The 25,736-nt window shown below is 44.2% G+C and overlaps 1 pseudogene; it reads left to right on the top strand.

The window, feature by feature from the left end:
* The first annotated feature begins 342 nt into the window (after positions 1 to 342).
* The window catches only part of LOC119321280, a 57,705-nt pseudogene continuing 32,311 nt past the window's right edge, over positions 343 to 25,736 (top strand).

Below are 25,736 nucleotides of genomic sequence, written 5' to 3'. Positions count from 1 at the left end.
AAGAAGTACGATGGGATGCTGAACCCGGCAGAGTTCCTGAGCATCTACACCATCGCTGTTCAGGCTGCTAGGGGAAGAGATGAGAATGTGTTTGACAACTACTTCCTGTTGGCCCTCATGTCCAATGTGAGGTGTTGGCTGATGCACCCGCCGGAGAACTCTATTTCTTCATGGGCAGACCTGTGCCACGAGTTCATCGGCGCTTTCACCGGTGGCCACCAGGAGCCGGGCCGTCCCAACGATCTGTAGCTTCTCCAACAGAAGGAAGGATAAACCCTTCGTAAGTATTTACAGAGATTCAGCAAAGTTCATAGAAATATTTCAAATATCCATCCAGCAGCCATGATAGGTGCCTTCGAGTCCAATGTGCGCAACCGCCAAATCTGTTCTAAGATGAACATGCGGTTGCCCAAGACTGTGAAGGAGCTGTACACCCTGGTGGATAAGTGTTCACGGATGGAGGAAGGGAGGAAGTTGCCCGAAGAGGAAGATTGCATCGATGTTGATTCAGAGGATGGTGATGAGTCCACCAGTAAGAAGAAGGTTAAGAAGCGCAGTAAGAAGCGGAGGGATAAGGCAGTGTTGACTGTTGAAGGGTCAGGCACCCCCAATACCGGCAAGATCACTGATACGTCTCCAATGTATCTATAATTTTTTATTGTTCCATTCTATTATATTAGCCCTTTTGGATGTTTATGGGCATTATTTTACACATTTATGTCATTTTTGGGACTAACCTACTAACCGGAGGCCCAACCCATATTGCTGCTTTTTTGTCTATTTCAGTATTTCGAAGAAAAGGAATATCAAATGAAGTCCAAACGGAATGAAATCTTTGGGAGCGTGATTTTTGGAACGAACGAGATCCAGAGGACTTGGAGTGTAAGCCAAGAAGCAGCCGAGGCGGCCACGAGATAGGAGAGCGCACCCACCCCCTCTAGGCGTGCCCCTGTCTCCTGGGCCGCTCGGGCGGCCACCGACGTACTTCTTCCTCCTATATATACCCACATACCCCGAAAACATCCAGGGAGCCAACAAAAACAATTTCCACTACCGTAACCTTTTGTATCCGGGAGATCCCATCTTGGAGCCTTCGCCGGTGCTCCGCTGAAGGGGGAATCGACCATGGAGGGCTTCTACATCAACACCATAGCCCCTCCGATGAGTTGTGAGTAGTTTACCACAGACCTTCAGGTCCATATTTATTAGCTAGATGGCGTCTTCTCTCGTTTTGGATCTCAATACCATGTTCTCCCCCTCTCTTGTGGAGATCTATTCGATGTAAACTCTTTTTGCGGTGTGTTTGTCGAGAGCCGATGAATTGTGGGTTTATGATCAAGTTTATCTATGAGAAATATTTGAATCTCCTCTAAATTCTTTTATGTATGATTGAGTTATCTTTGCGAGTCCCTTCGAATTATCAGTTTGGTTTGGCCTACTAGATTGATCTTTCTTGCCATGGGAGAAGTGCTTAGCTTTGGGTTCAATCTTGCGGTGTCCTTACCCAGTGACAACATGGGTTGCAAGGTACGTATTGTATTGTTGCCATCGAGGATAAAAAGATGGGGTTTATATCATATTGCTTGAGTTCATCCCTCTACATCATGTCATCTTTCTTAATGTGTTACTCTGTTCTTATGAACTTAATACTCTAGATGCATGCTGGATAGCGGTCTATGTGTGGAATAGTAGTAGATGCAGGCAGGAGTCGGTCTACTTGTGACGGACGTGATGCCTATATACACGATCATGCCTAGATAATCTCATAATTATTAACTTTTCTATCAGTTGCTCGACAGTAATTTGTTCACCCACCGTAATACTTATGCTATCTTGAGAGAAGCCACTAGTGAAACCTATGGCCCCCGGGTCTATCTTTTATCATATAAGCTTTCAATCTACTTTTATTTGCATCTTTACTTTTTGCATCTATATTATAAAATACCAAAAGCATGTTTATCTTATCATACTATCTCTATCAGATCTCACTTTCGCAAGTGGCCGTGAAGGGATTGCCAACCCCTTTATTGCGTTGGTTGCGAGTTCTTTGTTTGTTTGTGTAGGTGTGTGGGACTTTTGAGGAGCCTCCTACTGGATTGATACCTTGGTTCTCAAAAACTAAGGGAAGTACTTACGCTAGTATTGCTGCATCACCCTTCCTCTTCAAGGAAAACCAACGCAAGCTCAAGACGTAGCAAGAAGGATTTCTGGCGCCGTTGCCGGGGAGGTCTTCACTCAAGTCAAGACATACCAAGTACCCATCACAAACTCATCTCCCTCGCATTTACCTTATTTGCCATTTGCCTCTCCTTTTCCTCTCCCCCACTTGATCCTTGCCGTTTTATTCGCCCTCTCTTTCCCAATCTTCTTCTTCTCTCTCTCTCTCGCTTGTCTTTTTGTGTGCCTATTTGTCCTTATGGCTTTGCCTAAGAGTACCTACCTCCTTCTTAGAAGGTTGGAAGAGATTGAATCAAATATTAGAAGCTTTATGACTTTGCAATTTGAGCATAATAATTTCTTTAGAAAAGATCTTAAAGTACAAAAAGGTTTTTTGGGGTTTATGAATAAGGAGCTTGATGATATGTCTAAAGAATTTTATGGTTTGAACTCTTAAATTACCCGGCTTGGAAATTATATAGCCAAAATTTCTGATAAGCAAGCTACCTTAGTCAATAAGATGGCTGCCAAACTAGAAACATTAGGTGAAAATAATGATGAAGATCTTAAAGTTATTGATGTTTCTCCTGTTAGATACTTGTTTTGCAATATGAATCTTAATAATAATGGGACTGAAGATGAGTCAAGTTTAGTTAGAAGGCGTCCCAATAATGCGGAGTTTTTAGATCGTGATGCTAAATTTTGTAAAAGTGGGATTGGAGAGATCATGACTTTAAATAGTATTGAACCCACTATCTCGGATTTCAAGGAATTTGATTATGATAATTGTTCTTTAGAAGGTTGTATTTCCTTGTTGCAATCCGTTGTTAATTCTCCTCATGCTTATAGTCAAAATAAAGCTTTTACCAACCATATCGTTGATGCCTTGATGCAATCTTATGATGAAAAACTTAATTTGGAAGTTTCTATACCTAGAAAACTTAATGACGAGTGGGAACCTACTATAAAGATTAAAATTAAAGATCATGAGTGTTTTGCTTTGTGTGATTTGGGTGCTAGTGTTTCCACAATTCCAAAAACTTTATGTGATATTCTAGGTTTCCATGATCTTGATGATTGCTCATTAAATTTGCACCTTGCGGATTCCACCATTAAAAAGCCAATGGGAAGGATCAATGATGTTCTCATTGTTGCAAATAGAAATTTGGTGCCCGTAGATTTTATCGTTCTTGATATAGCTTGCAATCTTTCTTGCCCTATTATTCTTGGTAGACCTTTCCTTAGAACGATTGTCGCGATTATTGATATGAAGGAAGGGAATATTAGATTCCAATTTCCATTAAGGAAAGGCATGGAGCACTTTCCAAGAAAGAAAGTCAAATTACCTTATGAATCTATCATACGAGCTACTTATGAATTGAGTGCCAAAGATGGCACTACTTAGATCTATCTTCGCTTTTATGCCTAGCTAGGGGCGTTAAGCGATAGCGCTAGTTGGGAGGCAACCCAATTTTATTTGTGTTTTTTGTTTTTGTTTATGTTTAGTAATAAGTTTTGCATCTAACGTCTGTTTGTGTTTTTATGTTTTAATTAGTGTTTGTGCCAAGTAAAACCTATAGGATAACCTATGGTGACAGTTAATTTGATTCTGCTGAAAAACGGAAACTTTGCATGCACGAATTTAGTTTAGTTAAATCATATAAATATGATTTTGCATTGATTCTTTTTGCTGCTGATCATTAGACAAATTTTCCAGGACTTCCTATTTTGGTAAGATTTTTAGAGTTCCAGAAGTTTGCGTTAGTTACAGATTGCTACAAACTGTTCTATTTTAGACAGATTCTGTTTTTCGTGTTTTGTTCGCTTATTTTGATGCATCTATGGCTAGTATTAAGTGATATGAACCATAGAGAACTTGGAATGCAGTAGGTTTAACACCAAAATAAATAAAGAATGAGTTCATTATAGTACCTTATGTGGTGGTTTTGTTTTCTTTCACTAACGGAGCTTATAAGATTTCCTGTTGAGTTTTGTGTTGTGAAGTTTTCAAGTTTTGGGTAAACATTTGATGGACTATGGAATAAGGAGTGGCAAGAGCCTAAGCTTGGGGATGCCCATGGCACCCAAAGATATTCAAGAATAGCCAAGCGCCTAAGCTTGGGGATGCCCCGGTAGGCATCCCCTCTTTCGTCTTTGTTCATTGGTAACTTTACTTGGAGCTATATTTTTATTTGCCACATGATATGTGTTTTTCTTGGAGCGTCGTGTATGATATTAGTATTTTCTTTTTAGTTTACCACAATCATCCTTGCTGTACACAACTTTTTGGAGAATCCTACTTGATTGAAATTTATTAGAATATGCTATGTGCTTCACTTATATCTTTTGAGCTAGATAGTTTTTGCTCTAGTGCATCACTTATATCTTTTAGAGCATGGCAGTCTGCTTAATTTTGTAGAAATTGCTAGTCTCTCATGCTTCACTTATATTATTTTGAGAGTCTTTTAGAACAGCATGGTATTTGCTATGGTTATAAAATTGGTCCTAGAATGGTAGGCATCCAAGTTGGGTATAATAAAAACTATCATAGGAAGTGAATTGGATGCTATGCTCAATTTGATACTTGATAATTGTTTTGAGATATGGAGGTAGTGATATTGAAGTCATGCTAGTTGGGTGATTATGAATTTAAAGAATGCTTGTGTTGAAGTTAGCAAGTCCTGTATCATGCACGTATGGTTAATGTTGTGTAACAAATTTGAAGCATGAAGTGTACTTGGATTATGCATCCTTATGAGTGGCGGTCGGGGACGAGCGATGGTCTTTTCCTACCAATCTATCCCTCTAGGAGCATGCGCGTAGTGCTTGGTTTTTGATGACTTCTAAATTTTTGCGATAAGTATATGAGTTCTTATGACTAATGTTAAGTCCATGGATTATATGCACTTTTACCTTTCCACCATTGCTAGCCTCTTCAGTACCGTGCATTGCCCTTTCTCACTTTGAGAGTTGGTGCAAACTTCGCCGGTGCATCCAAACCCCGTGATACGATACACTCTATCACACATAAACCTCCTTATATCTTCCTCAAAACAGCCACCATACCTACCTATTATGGCATTCCCATAGCCATTCCGAGATATATTGCCATGTAACTTTCCACCGTTCCATTCATCATCATGACATACATTACTTTTTTTCATATTACCATTGCATGATCATGTAGTTGACATCGTATTTGTGGCACAGCAGCCATGCATAATTTTTCATACATGTCAGTCTAATTCATTGCACCATCCCGGTACACTGCCGGAGGCATTCATATAGAGTCATATCTTGTTCTAGTTTCGAGTTGTAATTCATGTGTTGTAATTAATAAAAGTGTGATGATCATCATTATTAGAGCATTATCCCAAAGAAAAAAAAGAAAGGCCAAAAGAAAAAAAAGGCCAAAGAAAAAAAAAGAAAAAAGAAAAAGAAAAAAGAGAAAAAGAAAAAGAAAAAAAATAAAATAAAAAGGGGCAATGTTACTATCTCTTTTTCCACACTTGTGCTTCAAAGTAGCACCATGTCCTTCATATAGCGAGTCTCATTTATTGTGCTTCAAAGTAGCACCATGTGTTTCATATAGTGAGTCTCATATGTTGTCACTTTCATATACTAGTAGGAATTTTTCATTATAGAACTTGGCTTGTATATTCCTACGATGGGCTTCCTCAAATGCCCTAGGTCTTCGTGAGCAAGCGAGTTGGATGCACACCCACTAGTTTTCTTTTGTTGAGTTTTCATTCATTTATAACTCTAGTGCATCTGTTGCATGGCAATCCCTACTCCTCATGTTGACATCAATTGATGGGCATCTCCATAGCCCGTTGATTATCCTTGTCAATGTGAGACTTTCTCCTTTTTTGTCTTCTCCACACAATCCCCATCATCATATTCTATCCACCCATAGTGCTCATGTATTGCGTGAAAGTTGAAAACGTTTGAGATTTTTTAAGTACGAAACAATTGCTTGGCTTGTCATCGGGGGTGTAGAATTTGGGAACATTTTTGTGTGACGAAAATGAAGCATAGCCTAACTATATGATTTTGTAGGGATGAACTTTCTTTAGCCATGTTATTTTGAGAAGACATGATTGCTTTGATTAGTACGCTTGAAGTATTACAATTTCTTGTGTAAATATGAACTTTTATTTCGAATCATTTGGATCTGAACATTCATGCCACAATAAAGAAAATTACATTGAGAAATATGCTAGGTAGCATTCCACATCAAAAATTCTGTTTTTATCATTTACCTACTCGAGGACAAGCAGGAATTAAGCTTGGGGATGCTTGATACGTCTCCAGGATATCTATAATTTCTGATTGTTCCATGCTATTATATTACCCCTTTTGGATGTTTATGGGCTTTATTTTGCACATTTATATCATTTTTGGGACTAACCTACTAACCGGAGGCCCAGCCCGTATTGCTGTTGTTTTGCCTATTTTAGTATTTCGAAGAAAAGGAATATCAAACGGAGTCCAAACGGAATGAAACCTTCAGGAGCATGATTTTTGGAACGAACGTGATCCAGAGGACTTGGAGTGCAAGCCAAGAAGCAGCCGAGGCGTCCACGAGATAGGAGGGCATGCCCACCCCCTCTGGACGCGTCCCCTGTCTCCTGGGCCCCTCGGGCGGCCACCGACGTACTTCTTCCTCCTATATATACCCACGTACCCTGAAAACATCCAGGGAGCCAATGAAAAAAAAATCCACCGTCGTAACCTTCTGTATCCGCGAGATCCCATCTTGGAGCCTTCGCCGACGCTCCGCCGGAGGGGGAATCGGCCATGGAGGGCTTCTACATCAACACCATAGCCCCTCCGATGAGTTGTGAGTAGTTTACCACAGACCTTCGGGTCCATAGTTATTAGCTAGATGGCTTCTTCTCTCTTTTTGGATCTCAATACCATGTTCTCCCCCTCTCTTATGGAGATCTATTCGATGGAAACTCTTTTTTGTTTGTCGAGATCCGATAAATTGTGGGTTTATGATCAAGTTTATCTATGTGAAATATTTGAATCTCCTCTGAATTCTTTTATGTATGATTGAGTTATCTATGCAAGTCTCTTCGAATTATCAGTTTGGTTTGGCCTACTAGATTGATCTTTCTTGCCATGGGAGAAGTGCTTAGCTTTGGGTTCAATCTTGCGGTGTCCTTACCTAGTGACAACAGGGGTTGCAAGGCACGTATTGTATTTTTGCCATCGAGGATAAAAAGATGGGTTTATATCATATTGCTTGAGTTTATCCCTCTACATCATGTCATCTTTCTTAATGCGTTACTCTGTTCTTATGAACTTAATATTCTAGATGCATGCTGGATAGCGATCGATGTGTGGAGTAGTAGTAGTAGATGCAGGTAGGAGTCGGTCTACTTGTGACGGACGTGATGCCTATGTACATGATCATGCCTAGATAATCTCATAATTATTCACTTTTCTATCAATAGCTCGACAGTAATTTGTTCACCCACAATAATACTTATGCTATCTTGAGAGAAACCACTAGTGAAACCTATGGCCCCCGGGTCTATCTTTTATCATATAAACTTTCAATCTACTTTTATTTGCATCTTTACTTTTTGCATCTATATTATAAACTACCAAAAATATGTTTATCTTATCATACTATCTATATCAAATCTCACTTTCACAAGTGGTCGTGAAGGGATTGACAACCCATTTATTGTGTTGGTTGCAAGTTCTTTGTTTGTTTGTGTAGGTGTGTGGGACTTTTGAGGAACCTCCTACTGGATTGATACCTTGGTTCTCAAAAACTGAGTGAAATACTTACGCTACTATTGCTGCATCACCCTTTCCTCTTCAAGGAAAACCAACGCAAGCTCAAGACGTAGCAATCACTAATGCTGAGGTCCCCGGCAAGGAGACTGCTGTGTGCGCTGATTGCCAGGAAGCCGCGGCTGCCGAGAAGGCTGGGAAGGGCGATGGACCGTACTGCAAGATCCACCGTACCAAAGGCCACGACCTTCAAGTGTGCTATCAAGTTGAGCAGTTGGTCAAGAGATAGAGAGCAGAATATAAGAAGCCTGATAAGGAAAAGGGTCAAAATGTCACTGGCGGTAAGGGCCGAGGTGATGGAGCAAATCACCATGGCACACCCTTTCGGAATAAAGGAAAACCCGCTAAGACCAAGGGAAGGAAGCCTGTGATGATGAGAGTGGTAAAGGGGATGAAGAGGAAACTAGTGAGCAAGAGTTTTAGAAGGCCACAGACGCCATGTGCGTTGACGGGGGTGCATCTTTGCACATCTCCCATCGCCAACTCAAGTGATGGGCACGAGAAGTCAATGTCGTGGAACCAGCGCCAGAGGCCCGGAAGCCACTCAAATGGTCCTGTACACCCATCCATTACAAAAAAAGTACACTTTCGTGATGACACGTGTTTGTCACAGTAGGTCACGTTTTCTGTCATGCATGTATATCCATGACAATTTTATGACAGAATCAAGATAGTCATACATGTGCTATCGTAGAAGTGTTCCATGACATAAATCGCGCGTCATAGAAGAGCTTTCGTCAAGGGTGACCGACACATGGCATCCACCGTAACGGAACACTATTAAGCTACCAGGTCCGGTATTGGATCCGATAACCCGTTAATAGCCCGGACCAATGGGGATTTTCCACATGTAAAATCATCATTGGCTGGAGGAAACATGTGTCAGCTCCCCGTTGGCACAGGTGTCACTCATCCAATGGGCGAGATGCGCTTATGAAATGTTGACACGTGGACTGGCCTGAAATTGGCCCATAAAGTTTAAATGGGCCGACCCAACTAAAGGCCCACAAGATTTTACGGTCCATAATGGGCCGGCCTAGCAAAAGGCCCACAAGATTTTGCGAACCATAATGGCCCGGCCCAGCTAAAGGCCCACAAGTTCTTGCGGGCCATAATGGGCCGGCCTAGCTAAATGCCCGTGAGATTTTGCGGACCATAATGGGGCGGCCCACCTAAAGGCCCACAAGACTTTGCGGACCATAATGGGCCGGCCCGGCTAAGGCCCACGAGATTCCGCCGACCATAATGGGCCGGCCCAGCTGAAGGCCCGAAAGATTTTGATGACACTAGTAGGCTGGCCCATTAATAGGCTGCCATGTTTTGGGCCAAATGCTGCCCATATTTGATCCGGTCCATTAACAACCTACCACGTTCCGGGCCTAATAAAGGCCCATATGAGATCCGCCCCGTTAAAAGCCAACCACGTTCTGGGCCAAATTGCGACCCAGATTAGGTCCGGCCCTTTGAGAGGCTTTGGGCTAAATTATGGCCCATATCAGATTCAGCCCGTCAACTGGACGCTATGCTTTTGGGCCCACTTGATAAAGGGCCATTTAGTAATTCGGCCTGATATGAGTTTTGGCCTGTTAAAGGCCCGTTTAACATTTCGGCCCTATATATATTTCGGCCTGTTAAAAGCCCGTCATATAGTTGGGCCTAACTACGGCCCCGTTTCCATCCAGCCTGCTCACAACCGATAATCTGATTCGGCCAAACAAGGACCGAGACAGTTTTGGCCTGTTATAAGCCCATGATTTGATTGGCACAATCATGGGCCGGGGTCTATTTCACCGTGCTGCTGGCCCGTGAGCTGTTCGGCACGTTTCAGGCCCAACCTACTTTTCAGCCTCCTAAAAGCCCATTAAGTTTTGTTGGGAAAATAGGGCCGGCGGTTTACTCGGCCTATTAAAGGCCCGAATCTACTAGTGAGCCAGTTTACATTTAGGCCTATTAACGGACCAAGATGACGGGGCCCATGATGCGGATCATACATAGTGATTTGCATGACGGCCCGGTTATGTACCATAATTTAACGGTTTGGCTGGTTTACTGCGAAGACAAGATATATATCCGGTAAAATAACTGCATCATCATGAATAAGAAAAAAAATCCTAGACTATACAATAAACAAATTACGGCATATTACATCCACTGGGCATCAAAGTTCGCCACTATGATAATAAAGCACAAGCAGATAGCAGATTACATACACTGGGCATCAAAGATCGCCACCAGTGCAATTAAACATGCCGACAAAATAATATATAGAACCGACAACACTTCAATAGAGTTCAAGAAAGGTTAGCCCTGCTCGGGAGCTGCAGCGCAAGCAGCTAAGCAAGCTGATGAGACTGCACTTGTTTGACACTTATATCCTCCTCGCTGTGAAAGATAAACAAGCAGACAGATGACAGGTTTTGCACATATAAGTATTAGTGCTGACAATTCATCACATTTCTTACTGACGAATGAAGGACGTAGTTTAAAATAGCATTAACACAATATGGTATTGTTCAGGTCAAGACATGTCAGGAAATGACATTGTGAAGGAGTGGGCAGTTTCACGACACCACTAGATTACAGATCAAGAACTCATAAGTATCAATGGTTAGTGTGCTATCAATTTATCCCATTTCAGATTGGCAAAATAAGATCACTTGCTCTGTATAGTTTAATTTACATGGCATGAAGAAGGAACTTGGTTGTACAACTAAAAATTTAAATTGAGAAGGACAAACTTTTGTTTATGAACTACATAATAAACTTTAAACATGCAATTTGATGCAAACACCAAAAATAAATAGTTGTTGCAGTCATGCCTAAAAAAATATACGCAACAAAGTTTGAAGGCTTGAGAAGGACAAACTTACATTATTGGTGAAAGCAGGCTCTATAAAGCCCTTGTCCATTCTGATGGGGGGGGGGGCAATTCAAGATTATTTTTTTTGAAATTGCACGACAGTGGGAGAGGCTCCCACTGACTTTTGTATTACTCACAAGGGACCAATTACAACATTGTTACAAGTGGGGTGCGAGGCCCCCCGGCCATGTGTTTCAGGATTCTATCTAGGCAGCAGCTACAAGCTTTGTATGTAGGTTTCCAAGGAGGGACGCAGGGCCTCCTTGCAATTATGAGCTAATAAAGCCAAGAGCTCTTTAAACCTAGCTAACCACGAATGGAAAGAGTGCAGGATCCCCCTGAAATAAACATTGTTTCTCTCCTTCCATAAACTCCAAGCCGCCAGCAGGAAAATGTCCATGAACAACGGCCGGCGCCAACACTCTTTGCCAGCATGTATCAGGGTTAGTCTATTACCAGAGCTTGGCCAGAGCATGCCAACTTTGTCCCAACAACGACGGCTGAACGGGCAGCTGTAGAATAGATGCTCGACAGTTTCCTCGGGAGGGTTTGGACAGAGCATGCACGTGTATATGTTTCCAGCCACATTGAAATGACGACACTTCATCATATTTCTAGTGTTCAGTCGATCAACCATCAACAGCCAGCCAAACATTTTGAATTTGTTTGGACTCTTGGCCTTCCACAACCACCCAAAAGCCTCGTCAGCAACCGTGTTCCTGAAACAGTGATCATAGTATCTCTTGGAGGAGAAAGACCCGCCAAGGTTGCAAACCCAAGAATCATTGCAAGCCCCGTCAAGCACAACATGCATGGATCCCTGCTGAATATCTCTGATTTCCTGTCTAGCTTGCATGGAGAGAGGTAGGTGAAAGATCATGCTGGGATCGGAGGCAGTCAGAATATCAACCACGGGTTCATCTTCATTCAGGCAGAAAGAGAAGGACCTGGGGTAGAGCTCCATGAGAGGGGTGTCACGATCGTCGAACCATGCATCTTTCCAGAACAGGGAGGAAGATCCATTGCCCAGAACAACCTTGGTGATCCCGCGGAACACATCACTGAATTGCATAACGTCACGCCACCAGAAAGAGTCCAACTGTTCCACTGCATGTGGAACCCTGTCAGAATAATATGTGTCCCAAATCAAGGTCACCCAGGGAACATCATGGTGATTGTAAAATTTAAACAAATGTTTTAGAAGGAGGGCAGCATTCTGGGTCTTGATATCAATGACTCAGAGCCCCCCCTTTATTTTTGGGTCTGTAGACCAACTCCCAAGCAGTGAGGGAATTGTTTTTGACGCCATCATCAGAATTTTTCGCCCGAAGGCAGTACCTGCGCAGTTTGTCGAGGTGCTCAACAACCTTTGGGTGCAGTTTGATCATGCACATGGCGTAGATCAGCATGGAGGTGACTGCAGAGTTGACCAGGGTAAGCTTGGCCCCCGAAGACATCAACGCACGAGCTGTTGACATTTCCTTTCCACCCCGTGTACCAACGGCATGAGATCAAGTAGCGTCGGCCTTGTCGTGCCCATGGGGAGGCCAAGGTAAGTGAAAGGCATAGATCCAACGGAGCAACCGAAGATGTTAGCCAAGTCAACCCTCCTGTTGCTGATCAAGGTTAATGGGTATAAGCGTGGACTTATGAAAGTTGATTTTCAGACCCACAGAAGCTGCATAATCTTCCAGGATTGATTTCATATGGGTAGCTTGGATAGGGCACGCAGGCATCACCAGGATGGTGTCATCTGCATATTGCACCACCGGATAGTCACCGTCTCGACTGCATGGGATGGGTAGATCGATCAAACCTCGAGCAAAAGCATCATTGACAGCAGCCTGGAGAAGGTCTGCAGCAAGGACAAAAATCAGAGGAGAGAGGGGGTCGCCCTGGTGCACCCCGCATTTGCATTGGAATTTTCTACCCGGGACCCCATTGAGCAAGACAAAAGACACACCAGAACCAAAGGTAGAGTTCATCCACCCCAGCCACTTGTCATCAAAACCCATATGTTTCATGATCTCCATCATCGGGGCATGTTCAATGGTATCAAAAGCTTTGGCAAAGTCCAATTTGAGCAACATTATCTCACGCGACGATCTCTGGCACTGGTGAATATATTCAAACGACCAAGCAAGGCAGTCTTGTATGGTTCTCCCCTTGATGAAACCGTACTGATTTCTATGGACGATCGTCAGAATGACTTTTTGCAAACGGTTACCAGGATCTTGGTGATGATTTTCAGACAACAGTTCAGCAATGTTATTGGTCTATAGTCATTGGCAGTCTCAGGAGAAGAAGATTTTGGAATCAAGGTTATAAACCCTTCACTGATGCTGCCAATATCTAGGTTGCCATCATGGAAATCCTGGCACATTTTTTAAAAATCCTCTTTAATGATCGGCCAGCAGCTCTTGAGAAAACAGCCATTAGAACCATCGGGGCCCGGGGCACGGTCGGTTGGCATATCTTTCACTACTGCGTCAATCTCCTCCTTAGAGAAAGGCTGGGACAGCACTTCCAGCCCAGGGATTCGTCTGATTATCCGGGGGAGATTGAAACGCATGGTAGTAGGCTTGGAGGATCCAGACGCTCCTTGTAAGTTTTGTATAAAATTCCTTCTTTGCCGACGTGATTACTAACCACGACATCGCCGTCCCGCAGGTTAGCGATAGAATTATGCCGAAATCTCTCAGTTACCAGGGATTGAAAAAGTTTGGTATTTTCATCAGCGAACCTGAACATCTTACCGTGCACCGTTTCCTCCAATATTCATTCTGATACTTCAACAACCTGTTAAGATGTAATTTCAGTATGCATCTGACCACGGCTCCATCTCTTAAGCTCATAACGGAGGTTTTTCAATTTTTTGAAGATAAGTGCAGCAGCGTTTGTAGCATGACAGGGTTTGGACCAGGAACAAGCGACAACATCAGAGAAACCCTCGTGTTGGACCCAGTAGTTTTCAAACCAAAACAGCTTGGACTTGGGGATTTTTGACTCAATGGCTACAACGCACGGGACGTGATCAGAGACTAGTTTACCAAGTGGAAAAACCACCGTGTTAGGGAAAATATTGGTCCAGTTTGACAAAAAGAAGAACCAGTCGAGCTGCTCAAGTAAGGGATCATCTTGCATGTTACTCCAAGTGAATGACCATCCCTTAACAGGCAACTCCATAAGAGATTGTGCACGGATAAATTCATTAAACAGGAGCATATCGGCAGCATCACCACCCGGTTTATTTCTATTAGCCGGTGAGCGAATGAAGTTAAAGTCCCCCAGAATCAACCAATTCTCATTACTAGGTATACTAAGATCAAATAACCAAGAGCTGAAATCCACCCTGCGCTGACCAGAACAAGGACCATAAACATTAACTAAATTCCAGGCCTCATTCGATTGGGTCAAAATGAAAGAGACACCCACAGCATATGACTCAATCAACCAAGGTGAGCCCACAAAGAGGGAGCCATTCCAGACTGTGAGAATACCACCCGAAGCACCCACCAAGGGGGCAAACACAAACTTATCAAATCTCTTAGGACAGAAAGTTTTAATAAAAGCAAGATCAAAATATTCACGCTTAGTTTCTTGAATGCATAACACTGAACAACCACTAGAGTCTATCGCATTACGAAGAGCCAAAAGTTTACTGTCAGAGTTAATACCTCTGACATTCCAAGACAACACATTCCAAGATTTATTCATGGCTATAGGTGGACTCAGTCTTTAGAAGAAGGCGCCAACTGCTGTCCATCGAGCAGTTTCTCCACCGAAAGATCATCAGGAGAAATTCCACAGCGGCTACCCACCAATTGGATTTCTTCAATTGAAGTAGGAGGTGGGGTCGTAGTGGAAACAACCTGAGCAGGAGCAGCAGCAGTAGAGACTGCCAGAACAGAGGGTAAAGCGCGAGCTCTCACTTTTGATTTAGCTTGTTTTATGCCAGAACAGAGGAGCAATTCAAGAAGTTTACCATAGAATCTTCTTCATAAGCATTGCCTTTATTCTACATTTTGCTAAGAGTAAATATAGATGTGACAATATAAGAAAAAATGGAGAATATTTAAGATAAGATGAAGAGTGATGCTACATAACCAAGTAGCTATAAATGTAAGTACAACGATACAGGCAAAAGGTACAGCCAAAAGCAATTCAGAGCTAAACTTATTCAGTACCATCGGTGTTCTCCAACCTTATTGTAAGAGTAAATATAGATATTATGTGTAGAAAATGGAGGGCAAAGGAAAATAAGCTGCAGATTGATAGTACATGAACAACTACCTGTCAATATAAGTACACAGATAAAGGACAACAGGTACTTACAAGAACAATGCAGAGCTAAAAAAATTCATTGGCATTGGATATATTCTACACAAATGTAACCATTCATACAGATCAGATAATTTGGAGCGAACAATTGATAAGCAAGCTATCATGCATACTGCTGTCACATAATAAACCAGGTATGTATGCAAGTACAGTGATACAGGATAACAGGTACTAACAAGAGCAAAGCAGCGGGAAGCATATTTGCGATATCATGTCGTTCCTTTCAAACCAGAATTCTTTTTCAAGCAGATTTCCTGCAAAAAAGATTCGTAAGGCACATGCGGAAAAGTAGAAGTTCAAATTGTCATGCGATATCATAGACAGTACCTCATCCTCGGAACGAGACCAGTGCATAACAAGGTTTTTCCATTCAATGTCTTCTAAATTTAGCATAGGAGACTTCACCGGAAATTCGTTTATAGACTTGCCATCAAAGTGTGATTTCCTCAGGTAACACCGATACTGCTGCAATGCTTCCTTGAAAAGCGCAAGCATGCTTTTCTCGTCACGACTATCCAGATTGACCCTCGCCTACTTACAACAATGTAATGTAAATCATTGATGTGTTCAATATGCAAAAAACATGAAAATAATCACCATGAATGATAGCACTTCCACATAAGTGGGACGGGAAGATGTGAAAATGGTGTTTGTCTTAACTATAATCTTCCCATGATGGGAATATATTTTACATAGTCCCTAACAACATTGAAAGCATTGTCTTTTAAACTAGGAATAACTGGAATGGGGTTCCAATATGCAGGAATTGGCCATCTCTGCAGTTGGGATAGGTCTTCGGCCGGTGGACTTGCTGTACTTTTTGCTGGAGTGGGATTTTTCTGTGGTACAGCTGGTGCTATGGCAACTGAAATCGGCATACCTTTTGCTGGAGTGCAGGTCCTGTGTGGTGGGGCCAGTCGTGTGGCTAGTGAAGTATGGGTACAGTCTGCTGGAGTTGGTCCTACGTTTTGTGTCACTGGTTGTACAGCCAATATAAGTGAGGTGCTATCTGATTTCTCCAGCACAACCACATTTTTCAAGGACTTTGCTGGTGCTCCTTCAGGTTCAGCAATCACCCTCTTCCTTTTTGATGTCTGATGCACAAGAACAACATTTGAGTGGAAATACATGGTATGATGACAGATGGAATATGTATTGATAATGGATGGGCATGGCATCTCGACATATATGATGAGTAAACTAAGCAGATGGCGGTGCAACATAGTAGAAGAAATGCAAGACAACATATGCAAGATACGCGCAATCAATAAAACCTTGCCAAATTAGAACAGGCACCTTGATGGGTGAACATGAGAGGCCATCTGCCTTTGACTCCTCGAGGTTAGAATAGTCATTAGGATCATATTATGAACAAGAATCTACAGGTGGGGAGCGCATGAGTTTCATTGTGTCCAGAATGGCACTCAATGCCTTGGTGCCAATTTTGTAAGTCATTCCAGTGTTCCACAATATTCTTCTGATGCGCGGATTCTGATATTCACTATAATTACGTATAATATCCAAGAACCATGAAAACATGAATAGTTGTGAGATTATATTTGTAATGCAGATGATATTCTAATATAGGGGCACCCCTGTAAACACTTGTGTGTTATCACTGGATTCTGATGAGAGAGATCATGTGTGTTGTAATATGGTGCGTGCATTTATATAATCTGGCACAAGTACACAAAAAATAGGCTCCAGGAGTAAGGATAGTTGGCAGATGATAGGTTCATAATATACTGTATAGAGAGTTTATTGCCAAACCATGATAACAAGAGCACACATCAACTAGGCAGATCATAGTGTACATAAAAGGGGTACACCATAACCACGATATATAAATCGGGAAAGTGGAACTAGCTTGAAAATACGGTGTTGTATTGCCGCTAGCAATTGAAAGCCTATCGATCACGTACATGCCAGCTCTATCAGCTGTTGACTGCAGATGTCCCTGCTCCCCTTCCTAACAAGGAACATACTGTATGTACTAAATACAGAATGAACAAATGGGAACATGTTAAAGAACAGACGAGGAAGCATATTCTTGAGGTTCCGCTTCATTGCATACAATGTTGGTTGCCCACTCATGATGAATCACAGGGCCCAAAGAAATGCAATTCCATGATGTCTCTCTATATGTGGCAATTTTGAACAAGAGTCATTAGGATCATATGCTGTACAAGAGTCAACAGGTGGGGAGCGTATGAGTTTCATTGCATCCAGAATGGCACTCAATGTCTTGGTGCCAATTTTGTAAGTCATTACAGTGTTTAGCTTCAAGAGTGGACTGCTGCTAGTGCGACACAAAGCAGCTACACAGATCTTAGTGTATATATAATGGGAAAACCTTAAGCATCAGAGTAAAATCAACAAAGTGAAACTTGCTGGAATATATGTGCTAGTATTGCCGGTACGGCTAGAAACGCTTCGGATACCAGCTCTCTTCAACTGAAGGTGCAATACTGTTAATATCAGGGGAACTCTCAAAGGCGACACAACTCCCCACATTTCCTTGCTATTCTTATAGGATTCAAGTGGGTAGGCCACTACAAATCCTATTCCCATGTTTACAAAATCCTACAAATCAAAGAGGCACGAAGAGTTCAAAGTGTCCATCACAACCGACCGTATAGACCTCTACACTGAAATATCCCTGCTCATCTTCAGTACAAGGAACATACTGTACTACTATCATACTCCCTCCGTTCGAAAATATAAGTCTTGGTAGAGGTTTCCACTATGGATCACATACAGACGTATCCAGATACATTTGGAGTGTAGATTCACTCATTTTGCTCCATACGTATTCCATGGTGGAATCTATACAAAGACTTGTATTTAGGAACGGAGTGATTACTTATTAAAGAAGAACAGAAGAGGAATATGCTAAATAAGAGCAAGCAGATTTTGGATAATAAAATGTTCGTTATGCAGTGCCCACACATGATGAACCAGAGCGCATTAAGAATGCAACTCCCTGCTGTCTCTCGACCATTTCAGGCGGTTGGATGAAGATTCTACATCTCCTAACCCTTCTTATTCCTCGTCTCTGATTCTTCCCATACAGAACATCGCACGGGCCGCCGACTGGACCACCGGCCCCCACCCCCTGCGTTCCTCCGCCACCCCCACCCCCACCCCCTCCCCCACCCATGTCGAGTTTTCTTCGTTCGGCGAGGCCCCACCACCGCCCCCCACAACCAACGTCCCCACCCGAGCCCCTTCGTTCGCACCGGGGAACTCCGGCGAGCTCTAAGAAATCGACTGACCCAATTTTGAAATTTAGTCTACTGCGATTTAACTTGTGTGGAATATAAAAGGGGAAAACCATAAGCATTGATAGTATAATGTTGAGCGTGCCATGGCGGATCTGAAGGTGCAAACCGGATAAAGGCAACTTTGCAACCAATGTTTGCTTTCAACTAGCAAGTAAGTGATGGACAAGAAATCAGAGTAAAGGAGTGCCGATCTATTTTCTTGCTGCGATAAATAAGTTGAGCAGATACGAAATCGTATTGCCTCTGGTGCGGCGCCGTGTATGCATCTGCTGAGAATTTGACAGTGTTGCGGTAGCAATGGCTGTCGGCGGCATGGAAGCAGATCTAGGAGGGTATATGGTGGCGGCGGGGCGCGGTGGATGAGACGATCGTAGGAGCGGTGCCGACAAGGTGGACGATGGAGGGGATGAAGCGAGAGGACGGGATGCAAGGATCGCGATCCAAAGTCGTTGATGAGAGAGGTCGATCTCTTGTAATGGACGGCGGCATCGGGGTATCAGATCCGACATGGTTGAGGAGGACGGCGGTGGATGGGGTGGCGGACGGAGGAGGCTGGGGTGGAGAGGGTGTTTAGGCGCCCACGGAGTACGAATGGGGAAATGGAGGTAGAAAGGAAGGGGGGAACCATGTCTTCAGGGCGCGCTTGTCTCAAATGTGAGGAAGTTTACAAACTTAGCCCCCGTTTCAAATTTCCTACATCACAACAATATTAGTCGGTTGGGGATAGGATGGTAATCTCGCACACACTGAATATTTGTCGACGAGAGTTTGTCTTTGGCGCCCACCGTGTATGAATCGGGGAGGGAGTCGATTTCAGCCAAGGACACACTGTGTTTTGGCCCACTGTGTATGAATCCGGGTGAGAGGCGGTTATGTCACGTTTGAGTGAAATTACAAACCTACCCCTATCAAAACCTATAGAAATCGAGCACATAGGCTTTGCGTAGCAGGGATAGGCAGTATAGTAATTTCCATCTCGCAGATTTTGATTTCGGGCGGTTACTGCGACTTTCCTCGCTTCGTTCAAATTTTGCAGAGTGCACGTTTACCGTGCCAACTCAATTCGAATCCCGTTTGTATTCTATTTTTTTCGGGCGGGATCCATTTTCGATTGGAATAAAATTCTATATACATAATTTTTTATATATACTTTCAAAAGCACAACACCATTTATACATAAATATGGTTTACAAATGGCATGATCTCAGATTCATAAGGTTGTATCCATCAATTTGGATTTTCAAATATTTGAAACCACTTTATGTTGAAATCCAATGTATGCATTCCTCGCTATCTGTCTCCAATTAATGTGTGTTTCATGCGGTTCTTTTTACTTCTCAAACATGTATAATGCGTTTCACACACGCAACATATAGTGTAATCCCATTTAGACATTAATTGCATATAAACCATGCATTGTTTCTAATTAAAGAATCCACGAATCACCAATATTGATAAACTATATAACATTACACGTGGGCCCAAATTCAAATGAATATGCATGTTTGATCCACCAATTTGCATTATGATATTATCGATGTCGTGATCTCCAGTTTAAATATTTGAATCCCCTTTAATCCAGATATTCATCTCATATAGCTATCACTCATGCTTATATAGGACTATCTCTCTAGGCCTATACACGTTCATCATCTCTCAGGTATCTCTCGCGCTACCTGTATGTCGACAATGATCTGTTACCTTCGTAACACACTGACGACACTCTCTCCCTCGACCTTCATCACTCTATCTCTCTCTAAGTATATCTCGCTCCCTGCTATGTGTCTCTAACTATGATTCTCCATCTGGAATCTCTTTCTCTCACACAAACACAAAACTTTGTCTCCCGGGGTCTCATTTCTCTCTACTATTCCCCTGTGTGCCACTCGCACGCCCCTCATACAGAGATGTCTTTCGCTCCTGAGGTATAAGAACCTATGACTCTTCCTCTTAAATATCTCTTTCTCACACACAAACACAAACTCTGTCTCCCAGGGTCTCATATTTCTCCACTGTTCTCTTGTATGTCGCTCACACACACTCTCTCTCCCGAGAGATATCTTGCATTCCCTCATATGTCTCTCTAGCTATCACTCTCGTTGTGAAATATCTTCCTCTCTCGCAGACTCAAAACTCTGTCTCTCGGGGTCTCATTTCTCTCTGATATTTGTTTGTATGTGACTCACATGCACCCTCTCTCTATCTCTCTCACACCCACACACATAACTCAGCCTTCTGATCCACTCGACTCCTATCTCTAACGCACACTAGCTACCATCTTTATCTTTCTATTTATCTGTTTCTCCATCAACCTTCTTTCTTGCCCTCACTCTTGCTTCCTCTCACGCACACTACATATGTTCCTCTCAACATGCAGTCAAGTGCCCTCTTTTTATCTTTCTCTCACACACACATAACTTCACCCTCTGAACCACCGGCTTTCATCTCCAACACTCAAACTAGCGGATGTCCCTCTAGCAAGCATCTCCATCTCTATATCTTTCTGTAGTTTCTCCGTCAACAATTCTTTCTCACACGGAGTCTTGCTTCCTATCACCCACACTATATATGTCTCTCTAGCCCACACCACTATCTCTTAAAGACAAAAACACATGCTTAATTGTCGGGCCTTCTTCCCTGCATTCTCACATGCATGCATATTGTCATACCGATCCGTCTCCCCCATGTCTTTGATCTTATGACTTATGTCTTCTTTCTTTTATCTCGATCATGCACGCGCGCACACACACATATCCCACGTATACATGTATACCTCTCACACATGCACGTTCAAGGTCTCTATGTCTCCATACGTAGTTAATTACCCTCAACCCTAACGCCTCTTCTTGTGTGCACATAACTTCCGCCTGGATGGGTAAAACACACACTCACACTTAACAATCTCCTTCTAGCTACCCCCCTCTCACTCTTCCCCTATATCGCCGAAACCAATAAGACCATCCCTTCGTTTAATTCCCGCCTACATGCAACATTGATATATAGTAGTCTTCCTCGGTGTCTCTCGAACAAACACGTTCTCTCGATGTCGACTCCTCTCACGCGCACACACCTTCTCTTCCCTCTCTACGGGCATTTTCTCTCTCGCACCCCATCATTGGTGGCCTCTGCCATACACATCACCTCTCTATGATGAAGCATGCACACTTAAATTACATCCGCCACCAAGGACCCTGCGGCACACACACAAACACAAACACACACAAACACACACACACACACACACACACACACACACACACACACATGCACACCCACCCACCCACACACACAAACACACACACACACACACTAAGACTCCATCTCTCTCTCTCTCTCTCTCACACACACACACACTAAGACTCCATCTCACACACACATGCTCTTCCACATTACTTTAGTAGTTAGCAAAGTTATCATCTGTACCCTTATAAAAACTGAGTTGGCGATGATGGTGTGCCTGCCATCTTGTAATATAGACCGTCTGATCTATATCTGTGGATAGAAAGAAAACTATGATAATTTTACAAAAGATACACGCACCTCTCTCCACATCCTTATCTCCCAACACCTCATTGCTGAGCAATTAAAAAAGGAAGTCTCTGGAACAATCTAGCATGGCGGCTGCTGCCGCCTTTCGGCGCCGTCCATCCCCATGCCTCCGCCCATTCCGACAACCAGTCACCACCACGCTCCACTCCTCCTCACCTTATCTCTCATCTTTCATTTTTTCGAGGACATGCTCGAGATACCAGTTTTCCGATAAAATTCTCCAGATATCATTAGTTTTTACACATGGGATTACTCCTGCATGGGTCAATCACAACAGGTGTTTTATAAAAAAATGCATATTGATGTTTCGTGCAATGCACGAGCATCTTGCTTGTAATTATATAACACAAATCACGAGCAGGAAGTGACATTTTTTTACACAACCATGTTAACATGGCCACGTAAATCACTAGCTAAAGTAAATACCATTATACTTATATCCTGATGCAAAAGGTTGAGTACATGTCCGAATAGTAGAGTCGCACACACGCACTCTGTCTCTCAAAATCACACACACACACACCAGTTACGTGACGCCCACTTAAGCAGACACGTATGTTACTGTGCACCTGCGGGTACACGTGATGCTGCGCATTTATTTAAGCCGGACGGTGAACCCAAACAATAGCTGCATTTATTCCCCTCCCACCGCCTCTTCTTTGGTTGTTGTCGCCCGGTATCCATGGCCCGGCCCAAGGTAACAACATACGCCATACTCCCGTCGGAGCGACGCTTTAATCTGGAACTTTTAGTGGTTATGCATGCATCTTTTTGTGCTAGCACTCCTATATAAGGGTTAACCGGTCGCTTCCCGCGGACGTGCGCGAGTGGTCGAAGAGGAAAGAGAAGGGAAGCGGGCTGTGGAATAACGTTTTTTTACCACAATTTCTTAGGAAACTGAGTGCAATAATTGAGTAGTTTTGCAAACTACCAGTACTACACCAGAAATGGTTCAAAACCTATACTCCCTTGCCAGCGCGTACTTCCCGCGTGAAACGGTCAGCGCCGCTGTTGGTGTCAAAACCGGCGGATCTCGGGTAGGGGGTCGCGAACTGTGCGTCTAGGCGGATGGTAACAGGAGACAAGGGACACGATGTTTTTACCCAGGTTCGGGCCCTCTCGATGGAGGTAAAACCCTACTCCTGCTTGATTAATATTGATGATATGGGTAGTACAAGAGTTGCTCTACCACGAGATCAGAGAGGCTAAACCCTAGAAGCTAGCCTATGGTATGATTGTTGTTCGTCCTACGGACTAAAACTCTCCGGTTTATATAGACACCGGAGAGGGCTAGGGTTACACAGAGTCGGTTACAATGGGAGGAGATCTTCATATCATATCGCCAAGCTTGCCTTCCACGCCAAGGAAAGTCCTATCCGGACACGGGACGAAGTCTTCAATCTTGTATCTTCATAGTCCGGGAGTCCAGCCAAAGGTCATAGTCCAGCCATCCGGACACCCCCTAATCCAGGACTCCCTCAGTAGCCCCTAAACCAGGCTTCAATGACGACGAGTCCGGGCGCAAATTGTCTTCGGCATTGCAAGGCGGATTCCTCCTCCGAATACTTCATAGAAGATGTTGAACACAAGGATAGTGTCCAGCTCTGCAAAATAAGTTCCATATACCACCGTTCCACCTCAGCGCGTTTAGCGAGCCGGTTTCCTTGGCACGTCTTGTCAAAGCAGAGATCGTGTCCCCTTATTCCGGGATTCTCATCAATACGGGCGTGGGTAACCCAACCGCGCCATTAACCGCGGCGCTTGGGAGATAAGCGAGTTTTATTAGGCTGGTGGGAGCTGGTAGTTTTGGCCGCCCATATAAGGGGATAAGGATCTACCCTTTCCATTTACGCCTTCTTCCTCCTTTGCTTATCCATCCCTGCGCACTCGAGCTCCAGCGCCCAAGTCCGCACTTCCCACCTCAACCTTCTCCGATCATGTCCGGAGCGGGAGGTACATGGATGGCCTCCTCCGTCACGGAGGGACAAATCAAAAAGTTGAGGAAGGCTGGATACTTGTCTGACGACATCGCGCATCGGCTTCCAGATGAGGGGCAACTCATCCCCACCCCTAGGCCTCATGAGAGGGTTGTATTTCTCCCCCATTTCCTCCACGGACTGGGCTTTCCTCTTCACCCGTTCGTTCGAGGGCTCATGTTCTACTACGGCCTGGACTTCCACGATCTGGCCCCGAACTTCATCCTCAATATCTCGGTGTTCATCATCGTGTGCGAGGCCTTCCTCCACATCCAGCCTCACTTTGGCCTATGATTGAAGATCTTCAGCGTCAAGCCGAAGGTCGTGGGCGGCCGCCAAGCAGAGTGCGGAGGCGCCATGGTGGGGAAGATAGCCAATGTTACATGGCTCGAGGGCGCCTTCGTAGAGACCATTAAAGGTTGGCAATCGGGGTGGTTCTATATCACCGAGCCGCGTGATCCTGAATGGGCAGTGGCCCCCGAATTCTGATCTGGCATCCCCACATGGCTCACATCCTGGAAATAGACGGTCCTGTTGTGGGGTAATTCGGCAGAAGTGACCGGACTTCAAACCTGCATCAAAGACCTGATCGGCAGGAAGGTTAAACTTGTCACCATAGTCCAGGTCATGCTCTTCCGCCGGATTCTCCTGTGTCAACGACGGGCTTTCAACTTGTGGGAGTTCGACCCGGCCCAGCACCAGACTCTGTCCCGGCTCTTCGACACAAAGCACGAGGATGCCTGGAAGGTGCTATTCAAGAGCTCCGAGGTCTCCCCTCCCGTCACCGAGGATCATGGATTCTGCGCCAAGCGCCAAGCCAGCGCGGTGAGCTTAATTTTCCCATTATGGGGTATTTGTTTTCCATAGATTTGATTCTATGCGGGATTTAAACCCCCATCCCTTTAACAGGACTGGCAGAAGAAGGCCGGACAGATCAACTGTCTAGCTCCCTTGCCCGAAGACCCAGCAGACGCCCGCTTAATGAAGTTGCTGGTTTCGACACCTCATGTGGTGCCAGAGAAGAAGGCCAAGAAGAAGACCACGGGGACTCGAAAGAGTTCCCAGCGCCTAGTGGTGTCGGATTCATCGCCTGACAACCCCGAAGCACCCTCCGCCTCTGAGGACGAGGAGGAGGAAGAAGAAGAAGACTCTCCCCCTCCAATGGGGGAAGGAAAGAAAAGGAAGGTCGCCCCAACTAGGGAGGCCGGAGGGTCCAAGAAGGGGAGAACCCTCCTGCCGGACTACACCTCCGATGCCGAAGACGGCGGGGAGGAATGGCCATCCAGTGTCAAGCCCCTGGGAAAATGATAAGCATCTGGATATCTGAATAACTTATGGCGCTCCTCTATTATTTGGTATTTTCTAACGCCGAATTTGATCATGCAGTCCGCCCAAGGCTCAGCTTGGCGATTCGACGAGCGGCTCCTTGGATTTGTCGGATGTGAATAGTGCTTCACTTCCGACGGCCTCCTCCCCTCTCCCTACGGACGACGCCGAGGTGGAGTCCCAAAAGGGACCTAACCTAGAGGAGGTGGTCCTGGAGGCACCGCAAGGCGACCTCCCGGACTCTAGGCCCAAAGGGGGTAAAGCCCCACAGGGTGCTAAGTCCGGCCCTGGGCCGGACACTACTCAGGAACCTTCAGTGGTTCCGGAGTCCGGCAGACAGCGCCTTCGTAAGAAGGGCAAGCCTACGACACCGGCGACCTCCGTCCACCCGGAGGCACCGGACAATTTGCTGGAGGTGCTTAACGGCGCCTC

This window comes from Triticum dicoccoides, chromosome 6B (genome assembly GCF_002162155.2).
Source record: "Triticum dicoccoides isolate Atlit2015 ecotype Zavitan chromosome 6B, WEW_v2.0, whole genome shotgun sequence".
NCBI classification, from domain to species: Eukaryota; Viridiplantae; Streptophyta; class Magnoliopsida; order Poales; family Poaceae; genus Triticum; species Triticum dicoccoides.
Note: the sequence above shows the minus strand (reverse complement) of the source record. Positions and strands in the feature narration are given on the sequence as shown.